The following is a 20,571-nucleotide window of genomic DNA, read 5'->3' as shown; positions in this document are numbered from 1 at the left end:
ACAAACATTTATTAGACTGTTTACACAATGTGACTGAGCTTGGATCATATTGTAGATAGAGGACTAAAGGACCCTCACATTCAGCAATGGCACCACACTCACAGTAGAAGGTAAGTGTTCATCATATATGTGAATATTCAGAGCTCTGGCATTTGACAGAATAAACTGACAGCAAAATGCAAAACCTTGACTTTGTATCAATTTATATATTATTTGGATCAAAGCTTAAACTGAACCAGTCATTTATATTAAAACACTTTTTCTCTATAAAGGACCATCATCCTCCAAGCAGTATGAGCCTCAGCAACTTCAGTCATGTCTACAGGACTCTCTGAAATCATGGATGTTTTTCACTGTTGTTGTCTTGTGCCTTCTCAACTGTACATTCAACACTCTACTGTTATGTGAGTACTGTTGTTAGTACATACTGTTTAATATGTAAACAAATGACAAGACAAACGGATGTCTATAAAAGCTTTTCTTTTATCTTTTAAAAATCAAAACCGTCAGTGGCGGTCAAGACATTAGATTCAACTTTATTGTCAGTTAGCACTTAGTACATCCAACCAGCAGTGCAAAGAAGCATTACAGTTTGTGCCTATTGCTTACAGACATTTTGCAGAATGGCTCATTATGTCAAAACTCTACACACAGCACTTGGGGATAAACAACTCACATCTATGCCAAAATGAAACACTGCAATCAAAACTTAACACTCCTTTCTAAAAACTAAATTCTTGCCACAAAACTAAACACACAAGCACCATTTGAATTACCCTACATATCACCAGTAACACACTGATGCACTTTATATGAAACACTGCAGTCTTTTTATTTCTATTTTTGCATTTTATTTGGTCCTTTTTTCTCAGACCTCATCTTCTGTAAAAACTCAAAAATTGAGCGTCAGCGTCAGTTCTGGCAGGCAAGTAGTCAAGACGCTGATAACCGCTGTGGGCGTCAGCACATCAGCTGGTCAACTCCCCTCGCTTCTAAATGGCTACATCCAAACAGTTTTTCTCAATTGTTTACACACAATTTCTGGTACTTGAGACACAATTCCCATAATATGTAGCTCATGCACCAACCTCCTGAATCGATTCTGCTGTACTATAAGCACAATTTCTGCTTTACACTCAAATTGCAGTTCTATAACACACTGTTTTCATGAAGAAAATCTCTTGTTTTCACACTGCCATTCAAATTCTAAAGCTAACTGCTAGACTCATCAGATGGGCAAACTCCTGTCACACAGTCTTACAATCAGCAATCAGAGCTGTAGTACAGGCAGAGGCAGAGCCAGAGGAGTGAGAGTAAGAGGAGGAGGATGGGGAGGCCAAGGGTTCCGTATCATTGGTCCGACATCCCATAAGTCCGACATCTCATTAGTCCGAAAATGAACCATTGACCAGAAATCCCATTAGTCCGACATCCCATTGTTCCGAAAAAAAGAAGCCCATTGGTCCGACATCTCATTAGTCCGACCATACAATACATAAACAAATCCAGACTTTGGTCTATTTCCTAAAAACTCCGTCTACCACTGTTTACAGTTAGAGTGATCTGACGCTATTTGTAGTATGATTTCAATAGCAGGGACATAGGCTAGTGGATGGGTGCGTGACTGTCATGCAGGTGACCCAGGCTCACATCCCGCGATGAACTTCATCTAGCATGAGATGTGTTTTATATTTTTGCAAACGAACATCGAAGCAAACGTGTTTCAGTCGTATACAAAACCACAAATTACACTCTCAGAAATGGAAGTACCAGTGTGTACCTAAAACGGTACAAATGCTTGTCGCTGGGGCAGTACCCTTTTGAAGTACAATAATGTACCCCTAATGCAGGTACCGTTTGGTACCCTAGCCATTTGTACCCATCAAGGTACACTTGTGTACCTGCAATGACCGAAATGTACCTGTGTATATCATTACAGCATAGCAGCCTTAAAAGGTACTAATCTGTACTTTAAGGGTACAACCCCAGTGAAAATTTAAGGTGGTATAATTGAAATGTATTCACACAACCAGTAAGTAAATTAAAATGTTTATTCTGAGAGAAAAATCACTTTGTGATATTACACACAATACTCCACATGAATACAGGTACATAAAAGTTAACACATTCATATCAAAACATCAAAGTATCTTACATTAATCAATATGCATATTAACGTAAAACATGTTGTAACTCTTTATGTAAGTGTAAATATAAAACAGTTTGATCTCCAATATTTTGCTTCCACATTGTGTTTATATGCAGAGGGAAAAAAATGATTAACTTGCACCATAGGTGATCAACATTAATAACCTTGATCTATATTATACCAATATTTGAGTTAACCACTTCACACAAAAAAACCTTGCATGCTTTTAAGTTCATGTTAATACTAACATATGAGATGAAAATGTAGTATCTGCTTACCGTCACCATTACAAATGCATTAAAATGTTACAAGAGAAAAGCTCCCAGCACTATCGCATCTTGTGCTTGTCACTTAAGGTTTTTACAAAACTAACATTGTCCTTGCAGTAACTTTGCAGTTGCTATAATCTTAGAATTCTCATGTTTGGATTCACAGTGCATACACTAATTGAGTAAAAGATACGCGTCTTGAAGTGTGATACAATGAGTCACAATGACATCATTGAGTAGTATCTCAGAAAACAATGTGAAAGCCTAAGCAAATATTAGCAAGCCTATAAACATATACAATATAAACACACTCCAATCCTTCCATTTGGGTAGAATGAGGCGTGCCATTAAAAAGCCAAGAGTCTCAAAAGGCACTAAAGTTCAATATCAAAAACTGGCAGAAATCCAACAAATTCTTCAGGAGGACTTCGACTGGAACCTTACTTGATCTACAGGACGTTGACATATTTTCAAGCAGTGGTATCACCAATGACAGCAGGGGTTGTACGTCTGTTGAAAGCAAAATGTAAACACAAACCTCAGAATTAGATATTTTCAACCACACAAATAAATAGCCTCAGACAGATTGTGTAAAATACACATGTATGCAACTACAGTATGTCAATCCACTCACCTGGCATAGATCATTGCTAAGTCATTGCAAGTTCCGTGGACTGTCTGACTCTCCCAAAACTTCTCCATACATCCTTTTCACCTTATATTCATAAAGCTGCCCGCTCCGCTATGCGTTTGAGAGAGAAATGGCATATGCAATACATTAATATAAATTAAAAAAAATGACACAATGAAACAGCACAAGATAACCCTAAGCAATAATTTCTCCTGGACAAACTAAACAATCTAAAAATTGTCTGTATTATTTTCATTTCTATGTGTATTTAACATCAATAAGAAAAATACTATCAATACACTAAGAAAAACGACCAAGTTGTGTTACTTACGTAGCCATTCCTTCAGTAAAAGCAGAGCCATAGTTTTCTCTATCACTCTGAGTAGAGGTACTTCCACACGCCAACATTCTGCCTTGGTGGTTATCTGTGTGAGAGGGATTAACGTTAGCAGCTAGCAGAACCATAAGGTTGGTTCATAAGGTTAGGTTACTAGCGAGTGCTAATGTTAGCCTTTAAGCCAATTTGACTCAACAGTATTCACTAACTTCACATTAAAATGGGAAACAGTGATAAAACACACACAAAATACCTTTCCTTAACATCTATCATGATAGTCATGCATTACCGAAGGCGTTTGAACACCGTTTAAAAATATTCATAGCTAACATAGGCTACGTTGCTAGCGAATGCTAATGTCAGCCTATTATGCCAACAATTTGACTCAGTTAACAGTATTCAATATTTACAAACCCGAATTTCGACAAATTGCAACTATACCTTACCTCATGCATTACTGAAGGCATTTGAACACCGTTTCAAAATATCTGAATATAGCTAACATGACATGGGCTACGTAGCTAGCGAATGCTAATATGTTAGCCTTTAAGCGAACAATTCGATTCCGTTAACAGTATTCAACATTTACAAACTGAATTTCGATAAATTGCAACTACATCTTACCTCTGAATAGCGTTGCCTCCTGTTCCATAAAGATTATGCCAGCACCACAGCACGTTTCCCCACACCAAGCTCCTCTGCTGAAAACTGCTCCTCCATTACTTTGAGTGAGACGAAAAAATAACGGTTGCTCCCGAATCTCCTCCCCTATCAACTTCTGAGTGACAGTCCATGGGCTTTTTGTACCCATAGGTACAATATGGTCCCTTGGTGAAAAGGTACATTATTTATGTACCCGAAATGGTAGCCTACCTATTAGTACCAATACAAGGTACAGGGTCAAAATTGTACTTGAAAGAACGAAAATGTACCCCAACAGTAGGGGAGAGCAGGGTCAATTGAAACACTTTTCAGTTTAACGTCTTTTTCAAAACAGGTGAAAGGGATACAAATAATGTTGTCATATGATCAACAACTCACATGTGTCCTCTCTTAGTTACCAGTGTAATTTCATATACACCTTGAGTGATCGCGTTGTTTTTTAACTTTGAACGTAAGTTGTCATTTGTTTCAATTGACCCACCCAGTCGGGTCAATTGAAACACATGTGCGGGACGAATGAAACAGCATATTGTAAACAGAAACCATTCACTTTACTCTCGTTTTTATGAAACATACCTAACAACATACTTCTGTACTTGTCATGGCTAAAATTTCACCTGATTCTTCAAAATATAAGTAGGTCAAAAAATTTATTTTTCCATGTGCGTCAATGTCGAGATACGCGTTTCGATTAAACTCACATTTCTTCATTTTATACCATGCTGATGACTACATTTCCATCTAATTTACTTATTTCCCGTTGTAAGCCTTGTTGAGGGATTCACAATTGATCTTCCTCTTTTATTTTGAAACATTTTTTTTTTTTTTGCATTGATAGTTCGGGTCGATTGAAACAACTGTTTCAATCGTCCCGACAGTGCTAACTAACACTTAAACATATTTTGCTTCTAAACCTCAAAATGCTGACATTTAACACTTTCAGACATGTTTAAGTAATGATTCATCTCTCGTATGGTCATGTGATCATTGCATGAAACAATAAACACGAGTTGTGATCACAAAAAAATTACCGCACATAAGATTTTACTTGCCGGTGTCAAAAACAGGTTTGCGGGGATAACGGTGGAATTCGATGACGTCATGGCACGAGATTTTCCGTGGTTGGCAAGTCTTGTGTGTTGAACAAACTGACGACATATGACATTTCAGATGTGCATGGTTTTCGAGGAAATCGCTGTGTTACTTTCGTCCCGCGTTTCAATCGACCCGGCTCTCCCCTACCCCTATTTTTGAGAGTGTAGCCTACATTCCAACATAGCTAAACGTATAGGACAATGAACTCTTACCTTTATGTTCTAGGCTACAAGTTATCCACAGTTAGTCACAGTTATTTCCATCGTGCGTTCTTCTCGATATGAGCTAGAAATAGAGCCTTGCCATATTCTTCTATCACACAGGTCTGACTAAATTCAAAGTTTCACTCCAGAAACTCGTTTTAATTTGTGCATAGTCCTGGCTTCCCAAAATGTCGCACAACACACTGCCACATTGGTTTAGGTGCCATTTCTTAAATATTACATTGTTTAATTGCATATAATAACTCTGTTCTCATGTAATATCATTATATGTAGCCTACTTATTTCTATGTATTTTTTTTATATGCACGCGCACCCGCGCACCTTACCCGAATGCGCTATGATGGGGGCGGTCTGAAGAGGGTAGCAAGTGCGTGTGAGATTTTGAATCTGTGGCGCCAGTAGGCCTAGCCCACTCAGTGCTGCGGCAACGAGTGTTTGTAAATGTTTTCCTTCGAGTTTGAAACTAACAACAATACCGAGGAAACATACTTTCACATTAGTTAAACGCTGTGCGCAGTTTGGACCGTTGCGTTACCAAACAGAGGGCGCACGAAGAGAAAAAGCCGAATTCGGGGACTGCTGGGGCATTCACCAGATTTGGTGAGATCGATTGCTTTTCTGTGTTTTCATATTGCTTGGTCTAGCAGAGAGACAGCAATCGCGTTTTCCCTTTTTTCTGAGCATTATATTTTTTTGATTGCTGTGGGACGTTTTGTCGGCAGCGGCCCTTTAGTTTTCCTGGATTGGATTATTGACTCTTGTGCGCGGTCCTGGCAAAATACAGGACATCTTTCGTTTAGTTTGGACTTTTAGGTTTATTTTCGGGACTGAATGAAAGGGGGAATTGCAACGCTTGGGATTGTTTGGGACATTTAATTGTGTGTGAATATAAAGCGCCGCTGTGCACGACCTGGGTTATTGTTTGGTGTGTGTCTTCCTTTACTGTTAAACCGAAGAAAGCGACATTGTTTCATTGTTATAATCAAGAGACGCACTCAGATGTGTAGTCTACGTTGTAGCCTACTTCATTCTCAGAATTATCTGTTTATTGCCATTCATATTTAGTCATTCAAAAAAACCCTTCTGCGTTTAATTAACACAGCCGAAGGTAAACGGTTGATTGTTACAACAGGCTAGCACATTTCCACCTGTTGTTAGACACACAATGCTGCAAAAAAAGATGTCTCCTCTTTTCTGCGAATTTTGCATCTTTCAGTTTCAAGTCATCCATGCATCTCTACTGTGTATGGTCGGACTAATGGGACGTCGGACCAATGGTTCTCTTTTTTTCGGAGTAATGAGATGTCGGACTAATGGTATCTCTATTGAATGGTTCATTTTCGGACGAATGGGATGTCGGACTAATGGGATGTCGGACCAATGGTCCGGCCCCATCGAAAATAACGTTAACTAAGAGAGAAAACAATTAACTAGACAAATAACTACAAAAAACGAACAGAATAAAACATAAAATTACGAAAATGACATAAAAACAAACAAAAACATGATGCCAGACGGAGCGGCGTGTCTTGCCAGCGTCCCCGTGAGTTGAGCCCTAACATGTCTCTGTTCCTCTACATAATAAAGGATGTGTATTTGCAAATGCAAACATATAAAAAGTGCTTCCACCAAAAGAAATACTACCGCTACCTGGGCTGCTTCCATTTTACTAGACTCTGACAGCTGTGTACACAAAAGGTCGCACTTTTGGCGCGTAGATTGCATTAAACTTTTTTTCCCTCCGTTTTCCTCAGTGTACATTCAAACGCGAAAGCAGAGTTTTCCTAGATCTCCACTTTTGCCGGAGTTTTTAGAAAGAATCGTATTCAGAGGCAAAATCGCCGTTTGTGTGTACACGAAAGGTGCAAACGAAGGGAAAAGTCTCTGTTTTTCAAGATACCCGTGTATGTGGAAACGGGGTCTAACACCCACATTTTCGCCTGATGTTGGTAACCAATCACAGAACATCCGAGAAGTTTACGTTGCCTTCTTGTGTCTACATTCGACGCCAAAGGATTTACACTGATGTCATTGGCAGCCCTTAGCGTTGCATATGAACGCGCGGGGGCACCTCATGCGTCCTCGTTCGACGAGTTGGGTGAGCTATGCGCATTTGATAGACATCCGTGGCGCCCAATGAACGGATCTGGACATTTTTTCAAATACGAGAAAATGAACGTCTGGTTGCTAGACCACGTCTCATTTGAGAAGTGGTAGGCGTTAGCCAGGCTAGGGGGAGTTAGGACCCCCTCCTTGTTTTAGGCCAAAAAAAAAACATTAAAAGGTCCTGAATGTCTGCAGCAAGCTCCTCTGGATGTTCTACCAGTCTGTTGTTGCCAGCGTCCTCTTCTATGCTGTGGCATGCTGGGGAGGAAGCACTAAGAGGGATGCTGGGCGACTGGACAGGCTGGTAAGGAAGGCTGGCTCTGTTGTGGGAGCTGATCTGGAGTGCGTCACTTCAGTATCAGACAAAAGGACCCTGAACAAGCTACACAGCATTCTGTACAATGACTGTCATCCACTCTACAGCACTATCATCAGAGACACTTATATATGAGGAGACACTGCACTGGAAAAATCGCCCATTGAAAAGCATGGGGTAACTTCGTAAGGCGAAAGATGGTGGTTGTTTACACCGGTTTGCTATGGTTTGCACATGTCCCGCCTCTTCCAGTGCCGTTGCTCCAATCATTTGGCCGATCCTTGGCGGTCACGCTTTTTGAAAGCTGCGTCGTCAAGAATAGAGCATGCGCAGTCCAAAATTACCAGTAAGAAAAAGGCTTTTTAAGTGTTAATTTGATACAAAACCACCAAACCTTTTCAGCAATTTTAGTCTGATTTTCATCGTGATTTCAAACATGTGATTTTTATGTCTCTTACACCTCGGAACATGGACATCCAGCTCTCTGCCCATTCATTTAGATAGGGCCTGGTCTTGTTCCGGTCAAAGTCGCTGCCCGACCCCATGGCCAATATGGCTGCCGAGTGACGTGACTTGCTTTAAAAAGACTTTGCTATCATACAGCAGAAGAGCTTGATCAGCTGGAGACTACGCTCCATGACATGCACAACGGACAGACTGAGGAAGTCATTTGTACCCAGAGCCATACAACTGTACAATGCTTCACTGAAGGGAAAAGGAGAGTTGGACTTCTAGTATATCTGCACCTCCACACTCTAAATACACTTACATGGCATGGCTTACATGTCTAGGCTACCCTCTCTTTTTGTCCATATATTTGACCAGTGACTAATGTCTGCTAGCCTGACGACGTCATACTCAATTCTTGTCGAAGTTCCCTGCAGAAAAAGGATGTAGGCGGGGCTAAACTTCGGTCTGGCATCCAGGCTAAATGTCTGCACCCATTAGCCTGACGAGCCAGACCCACATCAAGATGTAGGGTCTGGACACTCACCGTAGACAGGGCTCAATCGGAGGGGTGGGATAAACAGTTGTCTTTCAAATTCCCTCCCCGCAATAGAATAACGCTAAACGAATCATCTTCTTGTTTTCAAGTAGCAGGATGCGTAACCTTCCCTCTCCACGCACAGGGTATCTGCAGGAATCATCAAGATGAATTTACTACCTTTTACTACCTTTTTTACTACCATCAAAATAATTTTTACTACCAACACATCGCGACCGCGAACTTACATTTCCCCATTTTGACTACCTAGTGTTACCAACCAATGTTTAAGCAGACTCCCTAAATATGCCTGAAATATGTAGGCTATCATGATCATTTTGCCAACAATGATGTAGAACCATGGATTTTCTCAGTTCATACCATGTTTTGTTTGAACTTAAACCAACATAAAGTTATCATTTTGACTACATAATTTAGTATAGGCCTACTTGATAACATATAGCCTGCCCCCTTACAGTCCTGTACAATATAGTGAACCATAGACCTAGATTGATATTGATGCTGATTGAAGAGGTTGCTTGAAGGTTGTGATATTTAAGTTCCAAAAAAAAGAAAAGAAATTGCACCACTCCCTCTCCTTCCAAAGTAGCCTAACATGTCCCCTCTCCTCCTAAAATAAATGGCAGGCCCTACTGTTATAAGCTACATCACTAGTGCACACACTAAAAGGAGAGCTAGGATTAAAATTCAGACTGTGCCTCTTTTTTTCATCTATCAGCACAATGCTAGGCTACTGTAGGCCATTTCCAATAAGAAATCAGCTCAATATTATGTGCAAGACTGATGTTTACCAAGCATGCCAAAGTGTTAATATCTTAGCACTATCGTCATACGTTTTCTCATAGTGAGATGGCTATCCGTCCCGAATATGTTTTGAATGACATGGGGCGGGCGCACGGAGGTGAACGGCTGGACAAATGCGAAATGACAAGGTGTTTGCTAACTAAACAATAGTAGACCTAAGGTAGACAGGCTTTGTGGCTAAAACGATGAAAACCAGTAGGCTAGTCTGTCACAGCTAACTTCAAGCACAGTAGCCTAGACTAGGTTACACGCACAGAAATTAAAAGTCAGTATCAGCATCACGAGATTGCTGTCATTATCGGAAAATCCAGACACGTTAAAACTGGACGCGAACGCGTGGCAAAGCCAACAACAACAAAAAACAACGTCATAAATTATGTCTTTTTAAATAAATACTGTAATTTGACCTTTACCGTGTCATGGCTTCAGCTACAAATAGTTCACCACACACATCGAACTTGCATCAAACATTCATCAACATGACTGCTTTCACTTTCAATGACATCCCTGGCGGTGTCGCTATCTATGGCAACCATTGAACGCTGACGGCTACTCCGTTGAGGTCCTGTAATCATCGGCTACTTTATTTATAAGCTAGAATTTTTATTTTTCCCCCCCCTTTTTAAGTACAAATATTACGCAAACAATGGAAACTCATATAGAGGTGGTAAAAAAAAAAATACTACCAAGTGAAATTACATTTACTACCTTTTACTACCTTTCAAGGGCCTTAATTCTGAATTTTTTTTTTACTACCCCGCGGGGACCCTGCACGCAATAGGATAACGCTAAGCGAATCATCTTCTTGTTTTCAAATAACAGGATGCGTTACCGTCGCAACTTCTGGTTGCATGTCAGTCACCATTATGTTAAGCCCTGTGATTGGATCGCTGGTGCTTCGGGTTCTCAGTTCCCTGGCTCAATGGATCGTGCCTAGACTGCCCCGCCAGCCAAATTACATTTGCTGCCGCTAGGGGCGTCTGGATTTCTAGGCTATGCACCCATATCTAACTATCCTTGCACTGCTGCTATAACTCTTCTATTACTATGTTATGTTTATTTTAATTGTCCATATATTTCTACTAGTACTGTTATTATTATGCTTACGTTTTTGTACTGTACATATTTATTGCTGGTCACAAGATATTTAATCTTGCACTGTTGCACTGTTGGACTTATTTGCACTACCAACTTGACACACACCTCATACTGGATCACAGTACCAATCCTCAGTACATTCATGCACATCTTTGTATTATCTATAGTATTTTACTGCTCCTTTAGTCATGTCGATTTGTTGATTTGCTTTGTATTTTCCTGTTTACATTGTATTGTATGTTGTGTGTGGTGTCTTAAGCTGCTGGGACCTTGAATTTCCCCATGGGGATCAATAAACTATTTATCTATCTAGCTATCGAATTGCTATTGTAAGCTATTACATATTGGTATTTTGAGTTTTTAGGTGTACCCTTCAAACTGTCAGAGTTTCATAATGGTAGCACCACAGACAGTAGGGTAGCACCCCGCCTGGTCCTTTATGCGGCCTCCGTAGCTACGTAGACACTAAATAAAGCTACGTCACCAGGCGGCACAGCTCATCAGTAGCCTTAAACAATTATAATTCATCCCAGATTTTCTAGATGAATTATGCGTATGGATGTGAGGTAATGTTGTTGACTGTTTTATAATGTTGTATAAGAATGTATACAAGTTTAATCTTTCCAAAACTGAGCTCTTGGTGTTTCCAGCAAAAACAGCTATTCCCCAACAGATCAATATCCAGCTTGATTCATCCTCACTGACTCCAACCAGATCGGCACGTAACTTGGGTGTCATAATTGATGACCAACTTACTTTCTCTGAGCATGTTGCCTCAATTGCAAAGTCATGTCGGTATACCCTGTACAACATTAGGAAGATCAGACCTTATCTGACACAAGATTCCACTCAGCTTCTTGTACAGGCAATGGTTATCTCCAAGCTGGACTACTGTAATTCTCTGTTAGCTGGCCTACCTGCTTGTGTATTAAGACCACTACAGTTGATTCAGAATGCTTCAGCACGACTGGTCTTCAATCAGCCAAAGAGGACACATGTAACCCCTCTCCTAGTTACTCTCCACTGGCTCCCTATAGTAGCCAGAATTAAATTTAAATCTCTCACTCTGGCCTATAGGACACTGACTGGATCTGCTCCCAGCTACTTCAGTTCTTTAATCACGATGTACATTCCCAACCGCCCATTGCGATCTTCTGAGGAGCGTCTGTTATGTCGACCAACCATACATGCTAGGTCAAATTGTAGATCCTATTCTTCAGTGGTTCCATGTTGGTGGAATGAGTTGCCCAGTGCTCTCCGTTCCAGCAACAGCTTTGGATCTTTTAAGAGGGGTCTTAAGGCATATTTATTTAATATGCACTTAGTCCTTTGAGTTTGTGATGTGTTATGGTTTGTATAATAGTATTGTTTTGTTATAATTTGTCTATTGATAGAATTTGAAATTTATTTTGCTATTGTCCTTAAATTTAGCCATACCATGCTTTAGTTATTATTATCATATATAATTAACTGAGTGACTTATTTGATTGCTATTCTCATTTCACTGTTTTATTTCTCATTAGGTTAGTGCTTAAAATTATTGTTCTACTTACAGTGCCTATAGAAAGTCATCATACCCTTTTGAAATAGTTACTTTTTTTGTCTTACAGCCTGAAATCAAAACCCATTTTAAAAAATATATTTTCCAGTTTCATCAACAAATTTAGCTGTACAACATCAAAATAATGAAAAAAAAGTCAGCAGTTCTGAAAATTAATAAAAAATTAAAAAGTAGAATAACAGGGTTGGAAAAGTCATCATACCCCTGACTTAATACTTTGTAAAGCTTCCTTTTGCTTTCATTACAGCCATCAATCTGTTTGGATATGTCTCTATTATAGCTTTGCACACCTAGATAGGGGAATATTTGCCCAATTTTCCGTGCAGAAATGTTAAAATTTAGTCAAATTCTGTAGGGAATGGCGATGGACTGCTCTCTTCAAGTCAATCCACAGATTTTCTATAGGTTTTAAGTCAGGGCTCTGACTTTGCCACTCAAGGATATTCACCATCCTATCCTTAAGCCACTACTTTGTTCTTTTGGCAGTATGTTTAGGACCATTGCCGTGTTGGAAGGCGAATGACCTGCCCATATTCAGCTGTCTAGCATGGGGGCTGCAGGTTTTCCTCAATCATTTGGGTGTACTTGGCAGCATCCATTTTCCCTCCTATTCTGACCAATTGCCCAGTCCCCACTGAAGAGAAACATCCCCACAACATAATGTTGCCCCCACCATGCTTCGCAGTAGGTATGGTGTGTTTTGGGTGTGTTTGGGTGTGTATACTGTGTTTGGTTAGCGCCTGGAGCTCAGTCCAAAAACTTCAATCTTAGTCTCCAAAAAGTTCGATCTTAGTCTCATCTGACCATAAAAGCTTTTTCCACATGGTAGCAGAATATTCCAGATGTGTTTTTGCACTGAACTCCAAGCGCAATGTTTGGCGAAAACCAACACAGTACACCACCCAAAACACACCATATCTAGTGTGAAGCATGGTGGGGGCAACATTATGTTGTGGGGATGTTTCTTTTCAGCGGGAACTGGGCAATTGGTCAGGATAGAAGGGAAAGTGGATGCTGCCAAGTACACCCAAATTCTTAAGGGAAACCTGCGTCCCTCTCCTAGACAGCTGAGGATGGGGAGGTCATTCGCCTTCCAACACAACAATAATCCTAAACATATACTTCCAAAAGAACAAAGCAGTGGCCTAAGAATAGGATGGTAAATATCCTTGAGTGGCAAAGTCAGAGCCCTGACTTAAATCCTATAGAAAATCTGTGGATTGACTTGAAGAGAGCAGTCCATCGCCATTCCCTACAGAATTTGACTAAATTCGAACATTTCTGCATGGAAAATTGGGCAAATATTCCCCTATCTAGGTGTGCAAAGCTATAATAGAGACATATCCACACAGATTTATGGCTGTAATGAAAGCAAAAGGAAGCTTTACAAAGTATTAAGTCAGGGGTATGATGACTTTTCCAACCCTGTTATTCTAGTTTTTATTTTTTTATTAATTTTCAGAACTGTTTACTTTTTTTTCATTATTTTGATGTTGTACAGCTAAATTTGTTAATAAAACTGGAAAAGATTTTTTTTAAAATGGGTTTTGATTTCAGGCTGTAAGACAAAAAAAGTAACTATTTCAAAAGGGTATGATGACTTTCTATAGGCACTGTATAATATTACTATTCTCCCTAGTTTGTAATTGTTCACTGTTAATTTAATTTGTATTGTTATTTATTTGTATGTCGCTTTGGACAAAGGCGTCTGCTAAATAACCATAGCCATAGCCATAGCCATAGCCATAGCCATAGCCATAGCCAAAATTATCCTGTGTACATCTAATTGGAATAGTTTAATGAGACAGTCCCCTAGCCGCCCTATGGCGGAAGTAATGGGCGTAAGTGCTAGCTAGCTAGCTAGCTGGTTTTGATGGCCAGCCTGTTATCCTATTTAGTTGTTTATGTCATTTTTATTTGACAAATTATGCTGAGGTTGAACATTTCTAAAAGTCTGTTACATAGGCATATTACTGTAGCATTAGCCTATTTATAAAGTAGCAGACTTGAGTATTTGGCGGCTAACGTCGTGGTCCAAATACTCAAGTCAGCATAATTTGTCAAATAAAAATGACAGAGCAGCAAGCCCGTGATAAGTTAAAGAGAGGAATGTACAGTAGGCCGTATGCTAGATGCAATCCGAGTTGTTATGATCCATTATCACAGGGTTTGATAAGCTCAGGTGTGTATCTCTTGCAGTAGGTCAGAGGTGCTCCCTCAAGTCTGCTATGTGCAGCATGTCACGTCACGTTATAACTGCAGCATGTCACGTTATGAATGCTGGAAAAGAAGGCCCCAGGGCTTGTGGTGCACCAAGTTCTGTAGAAGTGAAACTACGAATTGCTCAACCACATCTTCAGCATGCTTTTACTATGTGACCAATGTGACATTAAAGTTTGTTTTCTTTCTTTTTGTTTAACAGACTCCTTTTCATAGTACTCCTGTTGTTCCTGATTGAACAAGGTGAGTAGACATACACATAATCTACCCTTTGGCATTGTTTTGTGTGTTTATTCAGTGGTGAAATGCTGACTCTGGTCTGTTCTTATCTTTTGTAGTCACCCTGGATGTGTCTGTTGAGGGATATGTGGGAGGTGACGTTGTTCTGCCATGTTCACACGGTGGCCCTGATGCCAGTGATACATTTGTGTGGGATTTTGAAGGTAGCAAGAATGTATACAAGTTTATTGAGGGGAAACCTGTCACGTCTGGCCAAGACGAACAGTTCAAAAACAGAGCAACTCTCTCAGCTCCCCCGAATGGCAACTTCTCTCTCAAGTTGACAAATTTGAGTATGGGTGACGGTGGGAAATACACATGCTCTGTTCCTCCTGAGTTTTCAAAAGATGTACTGCTAACTGTCAAAGGTTTGTTGTTAATCCTGTTTTGATGTGAATCATGTGTTCTTACAAAATACTGCAATATTTATATTACTCATACATTACAGTAAAATCTTAACCACACACATTTGGCTTCATACACACACACACACACACACACACACAGACTATGGGTGTAATGTTACACAAAAGTCAAGGTTTAGTGTGTACCTTGGTTCAATTCATTTTCGGTACAGTAAGCCTGGTAGGTAACTGCTACCCTAAAATTCACTGACAATATTTTTTATGCGCAGTTGGACTAGTATTGTGAAAAGGGTCATATGTTTTTCATGTTAATTGACTAAGCTGACATATGGTCCACTACTTAATACACTATATTGCCAAGATTGGGTCACTTGCCCTGACCCCCCTAATGACTTAAGTGACCTCCCATTCTTAATCCATAGGGCTTAATATGACGTTGGTCCACCCTTTGCAGCTATAACAGCTTTGACTCTTCTGGGTAGGCTTTCCATAAGGTTTAGGAGTGTGTTTATGGGAATTTTTGTCCATTCTTCTAGAAGTGCATTTGTGAGGTCACACACTGATATTGGTCGAAGGAGACTGGCTCTCAGTTTACGCTCTAATTCATCCCAATTTAGGTGTTCTAACGTGGCTCAAAAAAGGTTGAAAATACTGACCTACTCTTTTCACTGAATGCTTAGACAGTGCTGTGCAAAGAATTACACAAATAGGCCTAGGATAAATTTGCTTTATTTGCTTTTTTTCTCCATCTTAGAAGATAACATAATGTAATGTTACGTTCATCCTATATAGCACTGTAAACGGGTGCACTAAGCTATATAGCCAAAACGCCTCATCTGGGAATTGAACCTCGCTGTTTGGCCCCAGCTTGATAAAAACAAATGTAAACTCTGATTTAGCCTAGTCTACGTTATGACTTAAACAAGGTTGTCTTTATCGTTCTGCAGCTTACAGTAGGAGTAGTCACTGTATCAGTCACACTGCCGCAATGCTACAGCCAACTGTACTGCCACCTTGTGGCGATAAGTTGCAACGCATTTCACGCAGCTGCGTGAATCAAAGAAAGCGCGAGTGAAATGGCCACTTCTAAATGGGGTCCACTGTACATTCAATAGACTTGTAACTAGCTTCGTAGTTAATTATGGCATTAGCCAGCAACCCACCAACACCATAGCCTAAAGCTTAATGATCTCATAATCTTACCATAATAATTTTCGGTGACATTTATCTATTCATCAAGTAAATGTTACTTTTGCCCCTTGCTTCAGCGGAAACCAGTCCCATTGGTGTACAGTATCTGATATAGGCGGGCCAGAGGCGAGCTAAACTGATGATGACAGTGCTGCAACGTTCAAAGTCAGTAATCGTTGGTCGTAGTGTTGTGTCGAAGTCTGGAATCGGTCATCATTATTCCTGACCAGACCCTTAATCTATAAGATTAGGGTGTGGATTTCCCAGGCTAATTGAACCTTACGTCCTGTACCTAAACAGTTCAGTAGGAATATGTGCACCACTACACCCCTCAGACACACAATTATGTGGTTATGTCTTCACTCCGATTATTCATTCATTAATAAACTATCAGTCACAGTGTATAACTTACATACTGTTACACTACAGTGTAGTGACTTTGTCCAAATACAGAGATATGCTAACATTGTTTTTTATTTTTCCTAAGCAGTGCAACCGACACCTAAGCCCAAGATAGACCCTGGCAATAGCAGCATCAAGATAGGTCCACAGAAAACTGTTTTCTTATTGATTGTGATGTTGATCCTGTCTGTGTGAAGTTTTATCTGTCTTGTTCTATCTAACTGATCTTCACATGAGTGATCGTAATGTTGATATCAATCCTGTCTATATGAAGTTGTATCTGTCTTGTCCTGTATAACTCTCACGAGTCTTCATGAGTGAATCAGCATGATTTCCATAATGCAATGAAGTCAAGAAGAAATGTTGTCTCAATAACAGCTGCCTGCTGCTCAAATAGAGCCATCTTATATCTCCTCAACTGCCCAAACTGGACACACACACACACACACACACACACACTCTCTCTCTCTCTCTCTCTCTCTCTCTCTCTCTCTCACACACACACACGCACAGTATAGTTTTGTGGCAATCGAGAGAGTGAGATTACACCAACACCAATACCACAGAGACATGTAAATATAAATAAAAAGCTAACTTCACATCCACACACATGAAGCCAAAAAACCCCCCACCACCCCACACATACTAACCCCCCGCCCCCCCCACACAGTTACTATCTTTATTAGGATCACAGAATATTTTACTGAAAGGTCTCTGCCATCATCAGTATCAAACCTTTTCTAAAACACAAAGTCTTTCACTCTCTCGTTCGTTTCACACATTTAGTTCACTTTTCCCCCTGTTCAGGTTAGATGAGGATATTATGACTGAAAATGCGTTTGCACTGTTTTGTTCTGTTTGCTTCATTGTTGAAATATGAATTTCTTATTGTGTTGAGTTTGTTCTGTTACCATTTGCATTAATGCTTTTATTTATCCCTCTGTATCTCCTCTGTGTCACTCTACATGTATATTAATTTCACCATCACTCACACTCTGAATGACCATGTAATTTCTGATATGATCAGAGATTACTGTGTGCCTTAGGTACAGTTAGGCCTTAATAACCAAGTTGTTACAGGATAAAGTTGTTACATGACAGACCATTAAATGAAATAAACATGTTTATGCAAGACATGCAGTTCCATCACCTTAGAAAAATATTGTTCCTGAGACTTTGAATGACCAAAGCCAATACCAAATATTACTGAAATCAGTGTCAAATATATTGTATAGGCATTGTATGAAGGGAGAATTCACCAGCAATTCGAAGGAAGATGTACATTGATTCCTGTATTTCAGATTTGTAATGCTTTGAAGGGGACCATTCTTTCACCATGAGTTTTTTTGTAAGGGCAGAACAAGATACTTCATGAGAAGCCACTTCCTAGAACCCGAATCGCAAGAGGGAGGTGGGCAAAATCCCCCTTTATGCAGAGCTGTTCCGTTGAAGTCTGGACATGACACGCATGACACCCCCCCTTTATGCAGAGGAAGTGATCCCCGTTTTAACTGTCACCAAAATTATCAGCTGAAGTATTTACATGTCATTTCCTGGTCTTTGTGATTTTTTTCTAAACTTCCTCTACCGTTGTCTCCCCCTGGTGGCACACTGTGTGAACAACACAAAGCAGAGCACACAAGCCTGAGCTTCACAGAGCAGAGTGGAGGGCAATGGAACAGGACGTGAGCAGCAGTGGTGACCCGTCACACTCAGTCTAATGCAACAGAGTAGCAGCTCATTTTCAGGAGGTAATAACCATAACTACAGTATGCATTTCCTCTGGTTTCTGAGCTTGCTGTTCAGCTGTGGAGTATCAGAGAGCTCGACCAAGATAGTGGAGTTTGGACAAAATGTGACTCTAAACTGTTCTCTTGCTGAAGAGGATATTTATTGGTTCATACAACGCCAGTCAGAGCCTCCTGTGCACATACTGCGCTCTTTAGTGAGAACTAGTACTCGCGCTGTCTTCAACAAGCAAAAACACAAGGAATTTATGAGGAAATACTCACTACAACCATTTGGTAGGCTAGTTATACACAATGTGACCAGTTCTGAGCTTGGACTGTACTATTGTAGAGGAGCAAAGGATCATCTCACATTCAGCAATGGCACCACACTCATGATAACAGGTAAGTGTTCATCATGTGTTTAGATCATTGAAGAAGTTCATTTTTGAAAGTTATGGAAGGTTTTTACATTTTAATAACCATGTTTGTAACATGTAGCAGCTGTTAAGTGCTGCTAAGCCTGGATTTTCAGATTTTGGAGTTTCAGGTTATATATGGATCTGAATTTAAACTGAACCTGCATCAAACCTCACTTTGTACATGTTTATATATACTGTACTAGGCTACTGTATATGTGAATAAACATGTATTTACAGAGGACCATCATTCTGTGTGCAATGTAACGAGGATAAAGCCTCAGCAACCTCAGCCATGGCCACAGGACTCTCTGAACTCATGGACATCTTTTCCCTTTATTGTATCGTGTCTTCTCAACTGTATCCTCATCATTCTACTGTTAGGTGAGTATTTTAAAAATGACACAGAGCAGCAAGATGTCTGAATGTTCTATATCTTTACTTCTGTACAAAATGAAACCCCATCAGTGTTGGCGGTCAAGAGATGTTCAACTCAGAAGAAGAAGAGCACAAGAGTGGAGCCGCCGCATGACTCTGACTCTCTTCACGTATGTACTGTTAATCCTTATTACATTACGTATGTACCTCAAGCCCTGCAGACATCTCTACACCTCCATTTATATTAAATACTATGGATGCAATTACACTATTCTGGTCATAATACGGAGGACAGATACAGTACATTATTTCCATTTTGTTTTCTAGTATTTGGCTATAGTCCTGCCCTCACGGCCAAGATCATCTCAGCCCAGAAACACCAGCACTTACTCTGAAGTCCAGTATACTCAAATCAGATCTCTAGCAATGTAAAGTCTATTGTAATACACAAAGTTTTGCAGACTATAAAAACATCAAGTGATCAAGTCGTCATTTTTATAACTTATGAAGTATTTCATTGTGTAAGTTTGTAATTCTCGGACTGATGTGAGACGTCCCATTTCTTCAGTAAAAAGTGAACGTATTTGTCAACTCAGTGTCTTTCCTGTGACGGTTTTTCAACGACACATGATTTGTGCAGTCAATATATAATTTGCATGCATATAGTTGAAGTTGTTACACAGTAATGCGCATAATATAAAAAAAATATTGAGTGAATGTACATGGGTCATTCTATGAAACGGTTGCCTTTTCTACTATAAAATCTTCAACGTTTTTATCAAAGTAAACTTCTTTTCGATTTATTATATGATCACCCTCCAAAAAATCATATTTGCCCACATTTTGTTGAACACATGGAAATGTAATGGATTGAAATATAATAAATCTGACGGGGTGGTAAATTTCATAATAAAATGGTTCTAGCTATCCGATAACGGTGAAGTTGTTTACCTCCTATGAAGAAACAATATATGAAAGAATGTCAGAATTGCTCTGCTTAGTTCCGTGCGTGCTCTACAGGCAGACATTATTATTTAAGTTTATATACTTTTTTGATCCTGTGAGGGAAATTCGGTCTACATTTAACCCAATCCGTGAATTAGTGAACACACAAGGCACACAGTGAATACACAGTGAGGTGAAGCACACATTAACCCAGAGCAGTCAGCTGCCTGCCCAACAGCGGCGCTCGGGGAGCAGTGAGGGGTTGGGTGCCTTGCTCTGTATGCCTTATGCATTTACCTTTTTACAAATGGGTAAACAGGATTTTCCCGTCTTGAGGGGCTATCAAGGCCATCCCCTGATGATGAAATGGGATATCAAATGCTAGA

General features: G+C 39.9%; 1 long non-coding RNA gene across 1 annotated transcript; it reads right to left on the bottom strand.

The window, feature by feature from the left end:
* Positions 1–2,037: 2,037 nt before the first annotated feature.
* LOC134071656 (uncharacterized) lies at positions 2,038–4,213 on the bottom strand. Its single transcript, XR_009937105.1, has 4 exons — positions 4,011–4,213; positions 3,381–3,474; positions 3,053–3,160; positions 2,038–2,928 (listed from the first exon to the last, which is right to left on the bottom strand). It is a non-coding gene; the product is annotated as an uncharacterized LOC134071656 (long non-coding RNA).
* Positions 4,214–20,571: the final 16,358 nt, after the last annotated feature.

Source organism: Sardina pilchardus, chromosome 23, assembly GCF_963854185.1.
Source record: "Sardina pilchardus chromosome 23, fSarPil1.1, whole genome shotgun sequence".
NCBI classification, from domain to species: Eukaryota; Metazoa; Chordata; class Actinopteri; order Clupeiformes; family Clupeidae; genus Sardina; species Sardina pilchardus.
The sequence above is the reverse complement of the archived record's forward strand: the minus strand, read 5'-3'. Positions and strand labels throughout refer to the sequence as shown.